General features: G+C 41.9%; 1 pseudogene; it reads right to left on the reverse strand.

The window, feature by feature from the left end:
* Positions 1-7,439: 7,439 nt before the first annotated feature.
* The window catches only part of LOC134370622 (proton-coupled amino acid transporter 1-like), a 50,536-nt pseudogene continuing 37,931 nt past the window's right edge, over positions 7,440-20,044 (reverse strand).

The raw sequence follows: 20,044 nt of genomic DNA on the forward strand, positions 1-20,044 counted from the left end.
TTTCTCTAGTATCCTGTTCTCTGTCATTATCTCTGCTTCAATGCTGCTGAGTGGGCCAAAATTTCCTCCTCCTTCAAAATTATAGCATTTTACTCAAGATGTGCTAGTTTCCTCTCCATCATCTCATTTCCAAAACTAACATTTATTGAGGGCTTACTGTGTGCTGAGAGCTTTACTTAAATAATTCACTGCTAACTGGCAGCATCTGAGACAGATTTGTTAGGGATCCTCCCTTACATGGGGCTCTTTCCAAGGTCCCATATGCAATTTTGAATATGCAATTTTGTATCTTTTTTTATTAACAAGGCCCTCCCCCAACCCTTACTGCCACCCCCTACCCCCATCCCTGCCCTGGCAATGGTCTTCTGGTGAAAGCTTTAGACTCCACAAAGCCTGGCTACTTCTCTGGGTAGCATTGTTGTTTTTTTGTTTTTACAGATGTGGAAACTGAGGCTCAAAGAGTAAAGAATCGCTTGCCTAAGGTCACAAATAGTACTCGACAGAGTCTGAACTCTACCCTAGCCAGATCTTCCTGTCTGAAGTCTGCAGCTTTGACCACTATGCTGCCCACTTGGTTGGAACGCTGGCCCCACACTTTATCAACCAAAACACTTGCTGTGGTTTCAGACATGTCCTCTATCCCTTGTCTGGCATCGTGCATCGCATGCAGTATTCCTGGTCTGTGGAGTAGCAGGAGGCATCCTGGGACCTGCTCATTTGCAGCACTGATGCTCCACAATTCAATTCCAGGCTCAAATCTCATCTCACCAGTAGAGCTCTGGTCCTGCTCAGACAACAAGATTGGTAAACAAGACTGTCTAGGAACTTGAAATGTTTAGATATGTGCTAATTTTTATTGTCTTCTCCAGGCTGTGAGAATAACCATGAATTCATCTTCAGACCTTTCGGATGGGGGCTGCTGGAATATCAATGCTTGGCTGGGGCCCTTCAAGGAAACTTGTGTGTGTTGGGTGATGGTGGTAGGGTTATAGACCCCTGACTTGTTGCAACACTTGTCAGCAGGCAAGAGGGCGGGGGCCTCCAAAATAAGCCCCTTTAACACTGGCTCAGGTATCTGCAGCCCTGGGTTCCACTGGGCTCTATGTTCCTCTTCAAGCCTCAGTTTCCCCTTTATGAAATGAGGACTAGATTGTAGATGACTTCCAAAGGCCCAAGGACCCCAGGGACTTGGGTGGGGCACGTGCAACTTGCATGAGGACACCCTGCCCACCTGACATCTCCATAGAGGGTGGAACAAAAGGATGTAAATAATGATAATAATCTTTTGCAGCCCTTTACAGTAAACAGAAAGCCTTGTTTCTTTTATTCTTTCATGGCACTTTTGAAAGTTGGTATGTATCAAATCATCTGGGGAAATAATAAGAACAACAGGTAGATCTGTTGAAGTAGGATAGAATATGGGTTTTTGCATTTTTACCAAGTTCTCTGGGTGATTCTGATACTGGCCAAAGTTTGTGTTCCACTGTTCTATGATAGGAGTCATTGCTCCCTTTTTAATAGATTAGAGAACCAAAGCAGAGAGCTGGGAAATGATTTACTCAATGTTGTATAATCTGGTGGAAATGAACACTAGTACTCCTTTGGTTAGAAGTTGGAGACTCCAGAGACAAAATGTAACCTCTATCCAGACAGAAATCTATCACCTCATCCTCGTCCCCCCAGGTACCTCATCATAGCCTGTGGCTGATTGCTGGGGCTCTAACCCCCTGATGCCTAAATAATAACAATCAAATAACTCACATGTATTGAGTCTATCCAATGTGCCAAGCTCTAGGCTAAGTATGTTACATGAGGTAGGCACAATTATTACTTCCGTTTTGTAGATGAGGAAACCGAGGCTCAGAGGGCCTACTTCACTTGCCTAAGGTGACCTGGTTAGTACTAGAGGCAGAGCTTTGATTTGAATCCAGGCCTCTTGGAAGATGCCTCTGAAGCTGTAGTTTAATCATCTCTGTGTTCCTCCTCTATGCCTAGTGCATAGTAGAAACGCTGAAGTAATTAAAAATCCTTCCACGTGTGTAATTGATGGGGTCTAAGACTTGGGAATTTCATGCATCCATCAAATTTTCAAATAACTTTTTGGCATAGATGGCCAAATTCTCATTTGTCTCCATAAGGACCTTTAAAATTTTACCACCGTTTCTTAAAAGAGTATCATTTCAACCCCCCGAAGCTGGAAGGACATAATCTCAGGGTAAAAGGATGTTTTCAGTGCTAGCAGAACTCCTTTCTGATGGTCACCATTCTGTGCCTTGGTATTCCTCGATTGTAAAATGCTGGCAAGGCTATCTATAGGCAGGAGGGAGGATTTAATGAGAAAAGGAACAAGTACAATGCCTGGGTCACAGTCAGTGCCCAGAGAGGCAGCCATTTTTATTATATCATTTTCTCACTAGCAGGAACTTGAAAGGTCATGTGCTGAGTTGTGCTATCTTACTGATACAGGAAATGAGGCCCAGAGAGAAGAGTAGACTCAGTGAGGGAATGGTCATTTGATAGTGGGATTGGGACTGCAACCCACAGGTCTCTTGAGTTCCAAGGCCTGGTGCTTTCACTACTTCTCAGGTGCCTTCAAATGCAGTACAGACAGGAAGATTCACTCATTCCCTTAACAAGTATTTACCAAGTCCCTGCCATGTGCTGAGTGCTAAGGCAGGAAGAGGGAAGATGGTGGTGAACAAACAAAACAAATGCTCGTGGCTTGGTCTACTAGAGCTGAATAACAAAATACACAGGTTGGTGGCTTAAATAACTGTTATTTATTTTCTCACAGCTCTGGAGGCCGGAAGTCCCATGTTAATCTGGTAGGGCTAGTATCTGGTGAGGGCTCTCTTCCTGGCTTGCAGACTGCTGCCTTCTCCCTGTGTCCTCACATGGCCTTTCCTTAGTGCATGCACAGAGAGGAAAAGAAAGAGCTCTCTGGTGTCTCTTCTTATAAGGTCACTAATCCTATCCAATCTTAACGGATCTGGGCCTCCCCATTATGACCTCATTTGACCTTAATTACTTTGCTAGAGGCCCCATCTCCAAATATAGCCACAATTGGGGTAAGAGTTTTAAAATTAAAAAAGTGTGTATGTGTGGCGGGGTGAGGCACAAATATTCAGGCCATAACAACCCATCAGATGGTTCCCAGTCTAATGGCGGAGGCAGTGGTCTAGTGGGGGACACAGTCTAGTGGAAGAAGTGGACGATAAGTAAGAAACAAATAACTGCAAATTGTGGTGAATACTTCTAGGGGAATGAACATAATTCAGTGATGGGGGATGATGGAGGTGGGAGGGAAGAGGCCATTTAGATAAATTTGTCAGGGAAGGACTTTGAGGAGGCGGCATCTGAGCCAAGAACCAAAAAGAAGAGGAGAAGCCAGTTGTGGAAAAATTGGGGGATTAGGGAGCGGGGAAGGAGTGCGCAGCATGATCCAGGCAGAGTGGGCATGAGTGAGAAGGTCCTGGGGTGGGGAGTGGTGGAGAGTTCCAGGAGCTGAAAGAAGGTCACACTGCTGAGTCCTGTGAGTTCCTGGGGCAGAGCCCAGGCCAGGGCGGGGCGGTCGGTGTGCACCGGGGTGAAGAGGTGAAGAGTCTGTGTGTAACCCCACGTGTGCCGGGAGGCCACTGAAGGGGTTTGGGAAGGTCTGTGCGGAGAGTGGATGACAGAGAGAGAGAGGAGGAAGGGAGGCCAGCGAGGAGCAATGCTGACCAAGTGAGAGACATTGCGGGCTTGGACTGCTGAGGTGCTGGTGGACATGGAGGGAAGTGCATGCGTGTTTGTGCGTGTGAGAGACAGACACACGGTGATGCACAGAGACACACAGAGAAAGGCCCAGGCAATGGTATCTTGAGGCGTTTTCATGCAGTTACCTCCTCAGGTCTAGTCTCGGATGGTCCATCTGACCTACTGAGGCATTTATAAAATCAAAAGCTATCCCTCAGAACCCTACGTGGTCTGATCACACATTCATGTGTGTGAATATGGGCTCTGACATGCTTCTAGGTTTCTGAACTTGCTGGTGGAGGGTGGATTGAGCAGGGGGAAGAGGTCAGTGGCTTCTCCTGTGAGTGGGAGTGAGGACACAATGGGGCCTCTGTCACTTGTCACAGGTGTCACTCTGCTTCTGCAACCCAGCTAAGTTTAGTTCAGCTGTTCGTCCTCAGCAGAAGCTAATAATGATAATGATCATCATCGTTAAAATACCGTCATGAGAGCTACCGTTTATTGAGCATTTCCTCCGTCCCAGATATTTATTACTCGTTATGTCACTCAGTATTCACAGCAGTCATTCATTCTCACCGTCTCCATCCTCTCTCACTTGGAAAACAGCAATAGCTTTCTACCTAGTTTCCTTACCTTCCCCTCTTCCTTGCCTCAAATCTGTTTCCTCTCAGTAGCCAGTGATGATGCTACTCCTTTGCCTAAAACCTCCCCCCTCCTCCAAATTGCCCTGAGAACACTACCAGGACTCCCCACTATAACCCACAAGGTCCTGCGTGATCTGGCTCCTGCCACCACTCCAACCCCACTTGCTCATCTCTCTCCCTGGAACACTACCCACCAGCCACACTGACCTGCTTTTCCTTCTCCAGTAAACTTCGTCCATTCCCTCCTTGGATATTCTCATTTGCTGCTCCTGGCACATGCACTGTTTATTCTCTGCTTTTTGCCTTGCTGGTCTTAGCTCACATTCTTCCTCCAAGGTCTCCCCTGACCACTGTATCTAAAGCAAGCCCCCTCTGCTTGCCTAGTTACTCTGTCACCCCCCTTGCTCTTTCCCTTCATGCTGCTTCTCACAATTTGTATTTATCTTCCTTGTGTACTTGCTTCCCCATTGTTGCTTGTTCCCTCTCACTAGAATTTAAGCTCCACGAAAGTAGGAAGGACTTGGTCACCTCTGTGTCCTGAGCACTTAGGCCTGGCTCATGGTAGGCTCTCAAAAAATCTTCGATGATGAATGAATATATTATTGTTCCCATTTTATAGATGTGCAGTAAGACTCAGAGGTGAAGTCCTTGTCCTTACCTATGAGAAAGAAAAGTGGCTCAGAGCAATGTAAGGAATGCAAGGTCTGCTAAATTTAACAGGCTGGAAAGATATGAGAGTGAGGCTTAGGTTACATGACCCCTTGTCCTTGTCTGGGATAATTGCTAAGTTGCACGTTTTGGCAACTGTTTCAGGACTAGTTGCCACCCCAGTGTGTATACGCTACCTGAATGCTGTTATAAGTTGCACAATAGGGCTCTCACCCTTTCTTTCCTGTAAGATTTTTGGAATTTATGAAGCAAAGAGCAATGTATAGCCAATCAGTAGTTCATGTTATTCTAGTAAACCAAGGCAAATTATGGATAAGTTTGGAATTGCCCCTTGACTTCTCCCTTTTTCCCTTTAAAAATCAATTTGTAATGCTGCCAGATGGAACACATACTCAAGGCAACTTGAATTTGTGTTTCCCAGGCTGCAGCCCTAAACTCTGGCCCAAATAAACTCTTTGTTTTATATTTTTGCCTCAGTTTCTTCTTTTATGTTTATAGCTATATAGTTTCCTATGGCTGCTGTAAGAAATTTCCACAAACTTAGTGCCTTAAAACAACACAAATTTATTCTCTTACAGTTCTGGAGGCCAGAAGCCTGAAATGTTTCAATGGGCTAACATCAAGGTGTCAGCAGTGCCCTGCTCCCTCCAAAGGCTATAGGGAAAAATCTGTTTCCTTGTTTTTTCAGCTCCTAGTGTTGCACTGTGCATTTCTTTGGCTGATGGCCCCTTTGTTGATTTTTAGGTAGTGTCTTCTCTCTCTGACACTGCTTCTATCACATGGTCTTTGTCTCTTGTGTCTGTAGTCAAATTTCTGTCTCCCTATTATAGGGATATGTATGATTACATTTAGGGCCCAACTGGATAATTTCATATAAACTCCCTATCTCAAGATCTTTAAGTTAATCCCATCTGTGAAGACCTACATAAGATGATATTCACATTTTCTGGGGATTAGGATGTGGATATCTTTGGGAGCCATTATTCAGCCAGTTACAAAGCCAATAACCAAACCCAGACCTGTCTGACTTCAGAAGCAGACTGTTGACCATTAGGCTGTAGTGTTCGCATGTATGAATTTCTCTTCCCTGGCTGGGTTATAGCACCGAGCACAAGGCTGTACACACAATTAGTGCCCACTTAGTACTCATCAGATGAATATGATAGTCTCCCTTGGGGCATCAAGCTTTACCCATGCAGTCAGGACCAAAGGCCCAGATGTGACTCCTGGCCAACCCATTTTCCTCACGCAAAGAGTGTACTGTTCCATCCCAGAGAGGATACTGCTGATGGTTCTGGCTTGGTCTGACCTCTTCCCTAACCCCTTTAGCTACCACTTGATGGTTTAGTGGTTTTTTTCTTTTCATCCTTTCTTCCTTCCTTTTTCACTTAGATATCATAGACTCGTAGTACTTAGAGGCATAGACTAGTCCCTTCATCCTACAGATTGTGAACTGAGGCCCAGAGAGTGTATACAAAAACCCACTGTATTTGGGGCAGAGATGGGAAAAGGATCTGAACTATGGTTCCTAGTTTAGTGATTGCCTACAAAACCTGATGTTGTCTTTTTAAAAAAAAAAAAAATTAATAGACTTTATATTTTAGAGCAGTTTTAGGTTAACAGCAAAACTGAGCAGAAAGCACAGAGTTCCCATATACCCCCTGAGTTCACACACTGACAGTCTCCAGATTCGGCACCTGGTAGGCCAGTGTTTAAATCTGGCTCTGCCACTTACTACCTCTATGACTTAGCACTGGTTCCCTAACTTCTTGGAACCTGAGTGTCCTCCCCTGAAAAATGGAGAAGTCACTGTCTACCTTGCATGGTTCTGAGGATGAGTTAGTGGTATATGTATGGGATGCACTTTGTACACTGCTTGGCCCATAGTGGGTCTGTTCCTGTTGTTGTAACCAGGTCTCCTGGATCACAGATCAGTGTTTTCTCAGGTCCTGAGCTGTAGGGACAAGGTCGTTCAGCCTGGCTTGGAGAAAGGGAGGTTACCTTCATGAGTCTTCTGGCCCTTAGAAGAGAAAGTAGTGAAATAATAAGAATCACTGACATGTGTAGAGCACCTTATCTTTTAAAAATGTATTCACCCGTATACTCTCACTTGTTCCCCACAATGACATTCTGAGGTGGTCAGGCTGGAATCCTTAACAGCATTTGTGAAACTGAGGCTCCCAAAGGGAGTTGGCCTGGATCAGACCAAATGGGAGCAAATGAGAGAGCCCAGGATTAGAACTCAGATCCACGAGCTCCTTCCTGTGCTCCTTTCCCAGCACCATGGCAGCCTCCTAAAAATACAGACATTAGCAATTAAAGAAGGATTTTTGTTCAAACAAAGCTAGAATGTCAGTTTAGGGAGTGAAAGAAGTGTCTTGTTGAAATTGGTCACTGTTCCAAGATGCCAGTGGAATTGGGAATGAGCAGAGAGTCTTGAGGCTGGATCAGGTCATCGAGGGCCTAGTAGGTCCCCACCACAAAGCCCACATAACCCAGGATGCTGATCAGGGCATCCGTGGCGATGGTGAGGGGGCTCATGCCCTCTGAGTAGTAGGTGGTGACCTCCAGGAGGGGTGGGATGATGAGGGCCAGGGCGCTGCTGCTCACAGAGCCCACCCGGGAGATGACCAGGTCCAGGCTGGGGATGAGGATGGCCAAGATGCCTGCAAGTGAAGAAGACATTAGTTTTCCAATTGCCCTGGACGGGGATACCCCTACAATTACCAAATCCAAGCATGGCAGAGCGTTAGAAAACATTTTACAGGACTCCCAAGGGAATCTCCTTGTCCTGCTAAAAGCTGTCTATGGGGACAGGATATTTTGGCAGGGTAACTTCAGTGGGGCTCTATCAAGGTAGGGATTTGATAAAGCCTGAAGTACGAATCACTAAACTTTCAGTATTTTGTAAAATTACGAAGCGATGTGGGAAGCAGATTTTCCACCCCACTCTTGAGCTTTATCTCCCTTTCAACCCTGGGGTGTACATCGGAGTGAGGCACATTCAGGGAGGAGGAAAGGGACAAGAATGTCTCTTTAACCATCACATGGAAAGAAAAGCTGGTGTTTATGGATTTTAATGCATTAATAACAAAATGTCCTCTGAGTCAAAGTGACAGTAAAATATTGGGTATTTTCTTTGTGACTATTGAACAAGTCACTTTCCATCTCTAAGCCTCAGTTAGCTTGTCTGTAAAATGGCAGGGTGGAGAGGAAAAGGATTCAAGAGAAGTTTGGGCTAAATTATCAGAAAAGTCTTCCAGTTTTGATATTCAGAGGCCTAATATAATCTTTACAATGTTTTGCATTTATTTGCGCTTAGCTATCAATAAATGACATCCTTTTTTCATAGTAATTAGCTGCTAAGATCTTTACACATCCCATGAGGAAGGCTGGGCAGGAAAGAAACTAGGGCCTAGAGATAAAGTAATTTTCTTTAGTCTTCAAGAACAAGTTTACCTCCATACTTGGAGACGGGAGACTGGCTTTCAGCAATCTTATCTCTCCTTTTGGTTGTTTTTGAGGCTTTGGGAAAAATCCCTTCTTTGTTTTTACCTGTTGAATGGTTATAGCTCCTTTCTCTGAGGAGAGATGAGAGTCATTAAGGTCCTTCAAAGGATGTTAGATATCCAGGAAAGCTTGATATAAAATAGGAAGCTCTTTTGTCAGTAGAATAAAAATAGGAAGCTCTTTTGTCAGTAGAGTATATCTTTCTTTTTTTTCTGACCAGTAAGGGGATCGCAACCCTCAGCACAGTGTTGTCTGCACCACGCTCAGCCAGTGAGCGCACCAGCCATCCCTATATAGGATCAGAACCCGCAGCCTCGGCGCTACCAGCGCTGCACTCTCCCGAGTGAGCCACGGGGCGGGCCCAGGAGAGTATATCATTAAGCATAAAGACCGAACAGTTGACTTTTCCTTTAGCTGTTTCCCAGGGAAGAGAATTATCCTTTTCAGGGGCTGATCTAGACTAGAATAGCATCTGACACTCAGTAAATAGGCCTTGAATGAATGAGTCTGGAAGACTCCAGCTGCAGGAACTCAGAGCTATGGGAGCCCCACCTGAAGAAGAGGCTTTTATCCAGCAGCTCTTTGACTTCAAGTTTCTCTTGTTCCCCTTTATTCTGTTCAACCTTTTCTCCCCTCAAGTCATTTCACTGGTGTCTAGAATTATATAATACTAGAAGGGACCTTAGCCATCATACCATCCAAATTGCTTAAGCAGAAAACATGCAGGAAGGTGCAGTGCTCAGCTCTTAGTAAACGTTTGCGACAGATGGTTAATAATATCAGGTGTAGGCAAGGGTGTGGGGAAAGAAGCCTTTTCACACTCTGTTGGGAATACGAATTTGTATAGCCAATTTGGAGGACAATTTGGCAGTAACATTTTTCAGTTATTCTTTCAGAAACTCGGATGCCAAAGATTGAGTTAATCATATTCTTGGGGCTCTATCATTCTGGGTTCATGCAAGTCTCCTGCCTGAGTCTATTTATCTTCCTTTATTTACACCAGTGGCTTTCAACTGGGGGCAATGTTTCTTCCCCAGGGAACATTTGGCAATATCTGGAGACATTTTTGCTTGTTACAACTGCTGTTGGCATCTGGTGGACAGAGGGCAGAGAAGCTGCTAAGTGTCCTACAAAGCACAGGACACACTCTTACAACAAGACTTCCTTGGCCCTAAGTGTCAATAGCGCTGAGGTAGACAAACAGGGATTTCCACCACTTCTTTCCCCACCGTAGGTGACAATTCTGATGTATTTAGTATATATTGTATCTATTTTTGTAAAGGTGTGTATTGTTGCTTTGTTGCTGTGTATGCTTCGTTAATATAAATAGTATCATGTTAGAATCTCATTCTGTTTCTTGCTTTTTTCTTTTGTGTCTATTTTTAGGCTCCATCCATGTTGCTAGGTTTAAAGTTAGTGTTAAAAATAAGGATGAAAATGCCCATTGGCCCAAATACTCCACTTCCTGGTATCCGTCTTGAAAAAATATTTACACATTTCCTAAGAATGCATATACAATAATATTCTTTTATTATCGTTTATAACAGCAGAATATTGGGAACAAATTCAATATTTATAAGACAAGATTGGTTAAATAAATTATAATATAAAATCTGTACTTTCTTACTCGATGTCAACTTGCCTGGGGCTAGTATTTGATGTAAATTCCTTCTAAGTGTTGGGCTGTCCTGTGCACTGCAGGATGTTTTGCAGTATCCCTGGCCTCTACCCGCTACCCACTAGATGCCAGTAGTACTACTTCCCCTAGTGTTCCAATGAAAAAGTATCTCTAGACTTTGCCAAATGTCCCCTGGTGGTAGGGTGTGGACATTGTCCCTGGTTGAGAATCGTGTGTAAATAAAGGGGGAACATAAATAAATAAATTCAGTTAGGGACTTTCCATGAGCCAGTGACAACCATTCCTTTTATTTGTATAGAACTCTGGAGTTTTTATATACTTTGATTTTCTATTAACTATATTCAACATAGAAAAATTGGAGAATATACATAAGCAAATAGAACACAAACATACACAATTTACCACCCAGAAATCAACTATTATCCCCCTCCCTGGACATACATACACATTCATTTTTCACAAATGACATTGCAATATAACATTGTCCTACTACTTGCCTTTCTCACATAATGATATATCATTAGATCTTTTTGATATCACATTGTAACATTTTAAGGCCTAATAGGGAAACAGAATGGAAATTGATCCCACTTTAGAGATGAGGTCATTGAAAGTGAAGTTAAAAGAATTCCTAATATTCTGTCTTGCTATCAGCTCCTATTGTCAACAGAGATTTAGTAAAGCAAATTTAAAGAAAAGAGGGTCGAAAAAGGCTTAACAACAGTCCCTTTTAAAAATCTCTTCCTTTTACAGAAAGGAACTAAGACCTTCCTACCCAATTGCATTACAAGCACTTTAACAAACAAAAGTGTATACTGATACACCTTAGTTTTTCGTAAGATTATTGACTGTCTCACTCCCGGTATATATGGGAGTGGAGGACAGAGAGAAGAAAGGGAGATCCTGCTTTTGTTGTGACTGTGACACACCGAACAGGGACTGGCTTCCCTCTAGTGGTATAGTAATATCCCCCTACTGAAGGAAGACAGCTTCTCTTTGGCTTTGGCTGCCTTGTGAGGTGTGAACTCCCATCCCTGGAGGTGTTCAAACTCTGAAATTCAACTCTAAAATCTAACACATTTGTTTGGAACCCTACCTTCTAAGATTGCAAAACTACAAGCTTCTAGAATTCTGAGATTCTGTGACTCTCACAGAGAATCTCTGGGTTGTCATCCTGGTCATCCTCTGCAAGAATATTCTCATAGACAGATTCAGCCCAAAGACTGCTTGCTACTCACCATCCCAGCACGCTAAGGCATTGAGGACATGATTATTTCTGAGAACTTCATGGCATTTCTGAAGCTGGTTTGTACAACACGTATGAACATGGAGGATTATCAGAGAGATGAAAATTACAAAAAGGAATCAAATAGAAATGCTAGTAATAAAAAATAGAGTAGCAGAGATGTAGCATTCTTTTGATAAAATTAGCAATAGGTTCCAAAGAGCCAAGGAAAGGTTCTGTGAACTTGAAGATAGATCGATAAAAATTACCCAAGCTGAAATACAGGAAAAAGAGTGAAAAAACTAGAACATCCAATAGCCGTGAGACAATGTTAAATAATCTAACACAGGAGTAATTGGAATCCCAGAGAGAGAAAAGAGAATGTGGCAAAAGAAATATTTGAAGAAATAATGACCAAGATTTTTCAAAAAATAGTGAATGACATAAAACTACAGATCAAGAAGTTCCGAGAAAAACACCAAAGCAGAGCAGGATAAGCAGCACATACGCACATACACTCACCTAGAAACATTATATGCAAACTGCTATAAGCCAAAAATAAAGAGAAAACCTTTAAGGCAGCCAGGGATTAAAAAAGGGATTTACACACAAAGGAACAAATATAAAAATTACAGTATACTTATCAGAAATGATGCAAACCAGAAGACAATGAGGTGATGACAGTGTTGGCACAAAACCCTGTCAAACCAGAGAAAATGTCTTTCAAAAATGAAGAATAAAACTTTTTTTTAGACAAGCAAAAACTAAGATAATTCATTATCAGCAGAACTGTGCTAAAGAAACTTAAAGAAAATTCTTTGGGAAGTAGGAATATTATACCAGACAGAAACTTGGATCTGCAAAAAGAAGTTAAGATCTTTGGAAATGGTTAAAGGTAAATATAAAATATATTTTTTCCTTATTTTTAGTTGCTCTAGAAGAGATTTGACTATCTAAAGCAAGGATTAGCAAATTATTGCCTCTGGGCTGGTGATCTATTTTTATAACTAAAGATTTACTGGAACACAGCCATGTTCATTACTTTAAACGTTGTCTGTGACTGATTTTGGCTACAATGACAGAGGTAAGTAATCACAACAGAGCCTGTATGAATTGAAAGCCTAAAATATTTACTATCTGTCCCTTTAAGAAAAAGTTTGACAACCCCTGGTTTAAAGCAAAAATAGTAGCAATGTATTGTGGTTTTATAGCATATATAAAAATAAAATAAATGGAATTACGAGAGGCGTTTCAAGATGGCGGTGGCTGCGGCGGTTGGCGCGGAGTAGCTGAGGTGGAAAAGGCGGCCACTGGGCCTCAGGCAGCCGGGAAACTTGTGGACCTTCCTCTTGCCATCTCTTAAGGGAGGACCGCTGCTGGTGGCCGGTCGTGGGGGGGTGACTGCAACTTTGCCCCCTGGCAGGAGAGGCTGCCTCATTTACAGGCAACAGCTTTGAAGTGTGGAGCAGGAAAAGAACTGTTTCTTAGCTGCAAAAGTGAGTCTCAAAACAGGGAACACGGTGCCAGGGCTGCTGTGGATGCAGCCAGGATCCTGGAGGCTGGGCCACACTGAAGGTGGCCAGCTGCTCTATTCAGGATTCGAGGTTTCAGGCTGGCATTAAAGAAGATTCCTGGGAGCACCCGAGCCGCGCCGCAACTGAACAGCCCAAGGTGGCAGTGGCCGAGAACGGGGAAGGCGGCAAAGAAGAGGCAGAGAGTGAGCACCCGACCTGGCACAACCCTGTGAGTGACCCCTGGACCAGCCCTGTATGGGGGGCTGACGCCCACCCGGCTCCCGCCTGCATCACCAGGCCACTCACTGCCCCGGGGCTGCCTCCATTTTCCCAGGTGCTGGCAGCTCCACCCGGCTCGGCCGTCACTGAGGCTTTCCGGAGGCTGCGGGCCGGCCTCCCCTCCCACTCCCTCCGCGGTTCTCTTGCGGGTTGGTGGCGTGGGGTGTCCCCGGCCAGTGTCGGGAGGGCAAGGCAGTACGGGTGGGCCGACTGTCACTCCACCACACCCTGGACTCCGGCGCCAAGTAAACTTCCTGTTACTGGGAGGCAGATACCATCTCTGCGGCCACCAGTTCGGAAAAAAGCCTAACCAATTTCTGGTTGGGAATAGTGTGGTAGGAGAGTTCCCAGGTCCGCTTGAACCTGCAGGAGAGCTGGCTGCAGGCGGGCGCTAGACTTGGTTTATACCAGGGGGATACAAAGGTGAACAAGTCCCGAGAAAGATCTATACAGTGCTACAAAGGCACCCAGAGCGACCGGTCGTCTGTGCCTAGCAGAAACCTGGTAGACTTCCTGGGCGAGGCGGTGCCGAGCAGGGTCTTGAAGGCCCAGCTGATAGACGAGGGTTGCAGAAGACACGCCCCAGCCCAGCACAGTGCGCACAGAGTGAGGAGACGTGCGGCCAGGGAGGCGGAGACTCGACAGAAAACACACACCCTGTGGGGTCGCCACTGCACGATCCAACAGCCTGGGCCAGAGCACACGGAACAGGGAGAAGTCCTGCACAGGAAGTGAAAGCTCAACAGCGATCACACACCCTGTGGAACGTGATCCACCAGCCCAGCAGAGTCCAAGCTGACCAGAAAGGTGGCTCCCCGGAGAAGCCCAAGACCCGAGGCAACCACACACACAAGGCACTAGAGGCCAACTGAGCAGCCACGGAGGTAGCTATACGAAATTGGCAACCACAGCAACTTCCTAGTTAGTCATTAGTCTCAAACCGGTGGACTGTGAAACCCCCTGCCACAATGAATAAACATCAAAAAAAAGATACCAGAAATACAAAAAACCAAGAAAGCACACCACCAAAAGTTAATAAATCTCAAACTCTAGATCCTATAGAACAAGAAGCCCTTGAAATGACTGACAAGGAATTACGAGTGATAATTCTAAGGAAACTGAATGAGATAGAAGAAAACACAGCTAGACATCATAATGAAATGAGGAAAAGTATACAGAATCTGAAAGAGGAAATGTACAAAGAAATCAATGTCCTGAAAAAAAATGTAGCAGAACTTGCTGAACTAAAGAAGTTATTCAGCGAAATAAAAAACATAATGGAGAGTTTAACCAGCAGGCTTGTCAAAGTTGAAGAGAGAACCTCTAAACTTGAAGATGGGCTGTTTGAAATAACACAAGCAGACAAAAAGAAAGAAAAAAGAATCAAGGACATTGAAGAAAATCTGAGAGAGATATCAGACAACCTTAAGCGCTCAAATATCCGAGTCATGGGTATTCCAGAAGGGGAGGAAAATGGAGATTCCATTGAAAACATATTCAACAAAATAGTGGCAGAAAACTTCCCAGGTATAGGAAAAATCACAGATCTTCAGATCCAGGAAGAACAACGATCTCCAAACGTATTCAACCCAAAAAGGCCTTCTCCAAGACATGTCATAGTCAAATTGGCAAAACTCAGAGACAAAGAGAGAATCTTAAAAGCTGCAAGAGAGAAGCGTCAAATCACCTACAAGGGAGCCCCAATCAGGCTAACATCAGACTTTTCATCACAAACCCTATAAGCTAGAAAGGAATGAGATGATATTTTCAAAATACTAAAAGACAAAAATTGCCAGCCAAGAATACTCTACCCTGCAAGACTATCCTCCCAAAATGAAGGGCAAATAGTATATTTCTCAGACAAACAAAAACTGCGGGAGTTCATTACCACATGACCACCCTTACAAGAAATCCTCAAGGGAGTACTGGGTTTGGTTCCTGAAAAATAACTACCACTGCCATAAAAACCCAAGAAAAATCAATACCCAGTAGTATAATAAAAATGGCATCCATGAAGAGAAAACAAGCAAACAAAAATGCTATCTACAACCTAAGGAACCAACAAACACAGAAAACAAACAGCAAATCAGAAAGCAAGGAACAAAAGACACCTAAGACAACCAAACAACCAATAAAATGCTAGGAATAAATCAACACCTTTCAATAACAGCTCTTAATGTAAAAGGCTTAAATTCCCCAATTAAAAGACACAGATTGGCTGTCTGGATCAAAAAGGAGGACCCAACAATATGCTGCCTACAAGAGACCCACCTCACCCATAAAAATTCACACAGACTAAGAGTGAAAGGATGGAAAAAGATTTACCATGCAAACAGAAAAGAAAAACGAGCTAGAGTAGCTATTCTTATATCTGACAAAATAGACTTTAAACTAAAAACCATAAAAAGAGACAATGAGGGACACTACTTAATGATAAAAGGACTGATCCATCAAGAAGACATAACAGTCATAAATATGTACGCACCCAATGTTGGAGCAGCCAGATTTATAAAACAAACTCTATTAGACCTAAAGAAGGAAATAGACACTAATACCATAATAGCAGGGGACCTGAACACCCCACTGTCAATATTAGACAGATCATCTAGGCAAAGAATCAGTAGAGAAACACAAGATCTAAACAAGACTCTAGACCAATTGGAATTGGCAGATATCTACAGAACATTCCACCCAACAACCTCAGAATATTCATTCTTCTCATCAGCACATGGATCATTCTCCAGGATAGATCACATATTAGGTCACAAATCAAGTCTCAATAAATTCAAAAAAATTGGAATTATCCTATGTATCTTCTCAGACCACAATGGATTAAAACTAGAAATTAATAACAAATGAAACTCTGGAAACTATACAAACACATGGAAATTAAACAGCATTCTACTTAATGACATATGGGTCCAAGAAGAAATCAAGCAGGAAATCAAAAAATTTCTTGAAACTAATGAAAACAATGATACATCATACCAAAACCTGTGGGATACTGCAAAAGCAGTATTGAGGGGGAAATTTATTGCATTAAACGCTCACTTCAGAAGAATGGAAAGATGGCAAGTGAACAACCTAACACTTCACCTTAAAGAACTAGAAAAACAAGAACAATCCAAACCTAAAGTTAGCAGATGGAAAGAAATCATTAAGACCAGAGCAGAACTGAATGAAATTGAAAACCAAAAAACAATTCAAAAGATCAACGAATCAAAAAGTTGGTTTTTTGAAAAGATAAATAAAATTGACAAAACATTAGCATGGCTAACAAAAAAAAAAGAAGAGAGAAGACTCAAATAACCAAAATTAGAAATGAAAAAGGCGATATTACAACGGATTCATCTGAAATACAAGGAATCATTTGAGACTACTATAAACAACTATACGCCAACAAATTTGAAAATCTGGAGGAAATGGATAAATTTCTGGACACACACAAGCTCCCAAAACTGAACCATGATGACGTAGAAAATTTGTACAGACCAATAACAATAAAGGAGATTGAAGCTGTTATCAGAAGGCTCCCAACAAAGAAAAGCCCAGGACCAGATGGATTCACAGCAGAATTTTACCAAACATTCAAAGAGGAATTGACATGGATTCTTTACAAACTATTCCAAAAGATTGAAACGAACGCAAATCTCCCAAACTCATTCTATGAAGCAAACATCATCCTGATACCAAAACCAGGTAAAGATATAACCAAAAAAGAAAACTACAGGCCGATATCCTTGATGAATATAGATGCAAAAATCCTCACTAAAATACTAGCAAACAGAATACAGCAACACATACGAAAAATTATTCATGACGATCATGTGGGATTCATCCCAGGGATGTAAGGTTGGTTCAACATACGCAAATCAATAAATGTGATACACCAGATTGGAAAAGATGAAGTCAAACTGTCCCTGTTTGGAGATGACATGATCCTATATATCGAACAGCCTAAAACCTCTACAAAAAAACTGCTGGAATTGATAAATGATTTCAGCACAGTAGCAGGATACAAAATCAACACACAAAAATTAGTAGCATTTCTTTTCTCCAATACTGAACATGCAGAACGAGAAATCAAGAAAGCCTGCCCATTTACAATAGCCACCAAAAAAATAAAATACTTAGGTATTGAGTTAACCAAGGAGCTGAAAAATCTCTATAATGAGAACTACAAACCACTGCTGAGAGAAATTAGAGAGGATACAAGAAGATGGAAAGATATCCCATGCTCTTGGATTGGAAGAATCAACATAGTGAAAATGTCCATACTACCCAAAGTGATATACAAATTCAATGCAATCCCCATCAAAATTCCAAAGATATTTTTCTGAGAAATGGAAAAAACTATCCAGTCATTTATATGGAACAATAAAAGACCACACATAGCCAAAGCAATGCTGAGCAAAAAAAGATAAAGCTGGAGGCATAACACTACCTGACTTTAAGCTATACTACAAAGCTATAATAACCAAAACAGTATGGTACTGGCATAAAAACAGACACACTGACCAATGGAATAGAATAGAGAATCCAGAAATCAACCCACACACTTACTGCCATCTGATCTTTGACAAAGGCACCAAGCCTATTCACTGGGGAAGGGACTGCCTCTTCAGCAAATGGTGCTGGGATAACTGGATATCCATATGCAGGAGAATGAAACTAGATCCATACCTCTCGCCGTATACTAAAATCAACTCAAAATGGATTAAGGATTTAAATATACACCCTGAAACAATAAAACTTCTTAAAGAAAACATAGGAGAAACACTTCAGGAAATAGGACTGGGCACAGACTTCATGAATACGACCCCAAAAGCACGGGCAACCAAAGGAAAAATAAACAAATGGGATTATATCAAACTAAAGAGCTTCTGCACAGCAAAAGAAACAATTAACAGAGTTAAAAGATAACCAACTGAGTGGGAGAAAATATTTGCAAAATATACATCTGACGAAAGAGTAATATCCAGAATATATAAGGAACTCAAACAACTTTACAAGAAGAAAACAAGCAACCCAATTAAAAAATGGGCAAAAGAGCTAAGTAGGCATCTCTCTAAGGAAGATATACAAATGGCCAACAGACATATGAAAAAATGCTCAACATCACTCAGCATCCGGGAAATGCAAATCAAAACCACATTGAGATACCATCTAACCCCAGTTAGGACGGCTAAAATCCAAAAGACTCTGAACGATAAATGCTGGCGAGGTTGCGGAGAAAAAGGAACTCTCATCCATTGTTTGTGGGACTGCAAAATGGTGCAGCCTCTATGGAAAATGGTATGGAGGTTCCTTAAACAATTGCAGATAGACTTACCATATGACCCAGCTATCCCACTGTTGGGAATATACCCAGAGGAATGGAAATCATCAAGTCGAAGGTATACCTGTTCCCCAATGTTCATCGCAGCACTCTTTACAATAGCCAAGAGTTGGAACCAGCCCAAATGCCCATCATCAGATGAGTGGATACGGAAAATGTGGTACATCTACACAATGGAATACTACTCAGCTATAAAAACGAATGAAATACTGCCATTTGCAACAACATGGATGGACCTCGAGAGAATTATATTGAGTGAAACAAGTCAGGCACAGAAAGAGAAATACCATATTTTCTCACTTATTGGTGGAAGCTAAAAATTAATATATAAATTCACACACACACACACACAAAACCGGGGGGGGGGGGAAGAAGGTATAACAACCACAACTACTTGAAGTTGATACGACAAGCAAACAGAAAGGACATTGTTGGGGGGGAGGGGGGGAGGGAGAAGGGAGGGAGGTTTTGGTGATGGGGAGTAATAATCAGCCACAATGTATATCGACAAAATAAAATTAAAAAAATAAATAAATAAAAATAAAATATATGATAAAAATAGCACAAAAATAGGAGGAAGGAATTGGTAGTGTACTATTTTAAGATTCTTAAACTGCACATAAAGCAGTATAATATTATTTTAAAGTAGTCTATAATTTATTAAAGATGTATATAGTAAACCTTGGGCAACTACTAAAACACTAAAAGAGGTATACGTAATAAGATGGAATGTTAAAACATACTCAATCCAAAAGCAGGCATAAAAAGATGAAAAGGGGAACAAAGAGCAGAAGGTGGATTTTAATTCAACCATATCAATAATTGCATTAAATGTAAATGGTCTAAATATCAATTAAAAGACAGAGATAGATTGGTTATAAAAACAAGACCCAACTATATACTCTCTGCAAGAATCCCAACTATATACTCTCTGCAAAATATAAAGACCTAAACAAGTTAAAATTAAACAGAAAAACATATACCATGCAAACACTAAAACCTGCAGTGGCTGTAATTATATCAGACAAAGTAGATTTTGGAACAAGGAATATTGTCAGAGATAAAGAAGGACATTATATAATGGTAAAGGAGTTATTTATCAAAACAACTCTAAGTGATGTAAGTGTGTATGCATTTAACAACAAAGTTTCAAAATATATAAGGCAAAAACTGATAAATTTGAAAGCAGAAACAGACAAATTCACAAGTGTATTTGGAAACTTCAGTAGTCCTGTTCCAGTAATCAATAGAACAAGTAGATGGAAAATCAGTAAGGATTGAGAAGACTGGACAACACTGTCAAACAACTTGACCTATTTAATATTTACAGAATGCTCTATCTAACACCAGCAGAATATACATTCTTTCCAAGTGCACATGGAACATTCACCAAGATAGACTATATTCTGGGTCATTAGAAAAACCCCATAAATTGAAAAGAATTAAAGTCACTCAAAAAGTATGGTCTCTGACAAGAGTGAAATTAAACAA

Source organism: Cynocephalus volans, chromosome 2, assembly GCF_027409185.1.
Source record: "Cynocephalus volans isolate mCynVol1 chromosome 2, mCynVol1.pri, whole genome shotgun sequence".
NCBI lineage: Eukaryota > Metazoa > Chordata > Mammalia > Dermoptera > Cynocephalidae > Cynocephalus > Cynocephalus volans.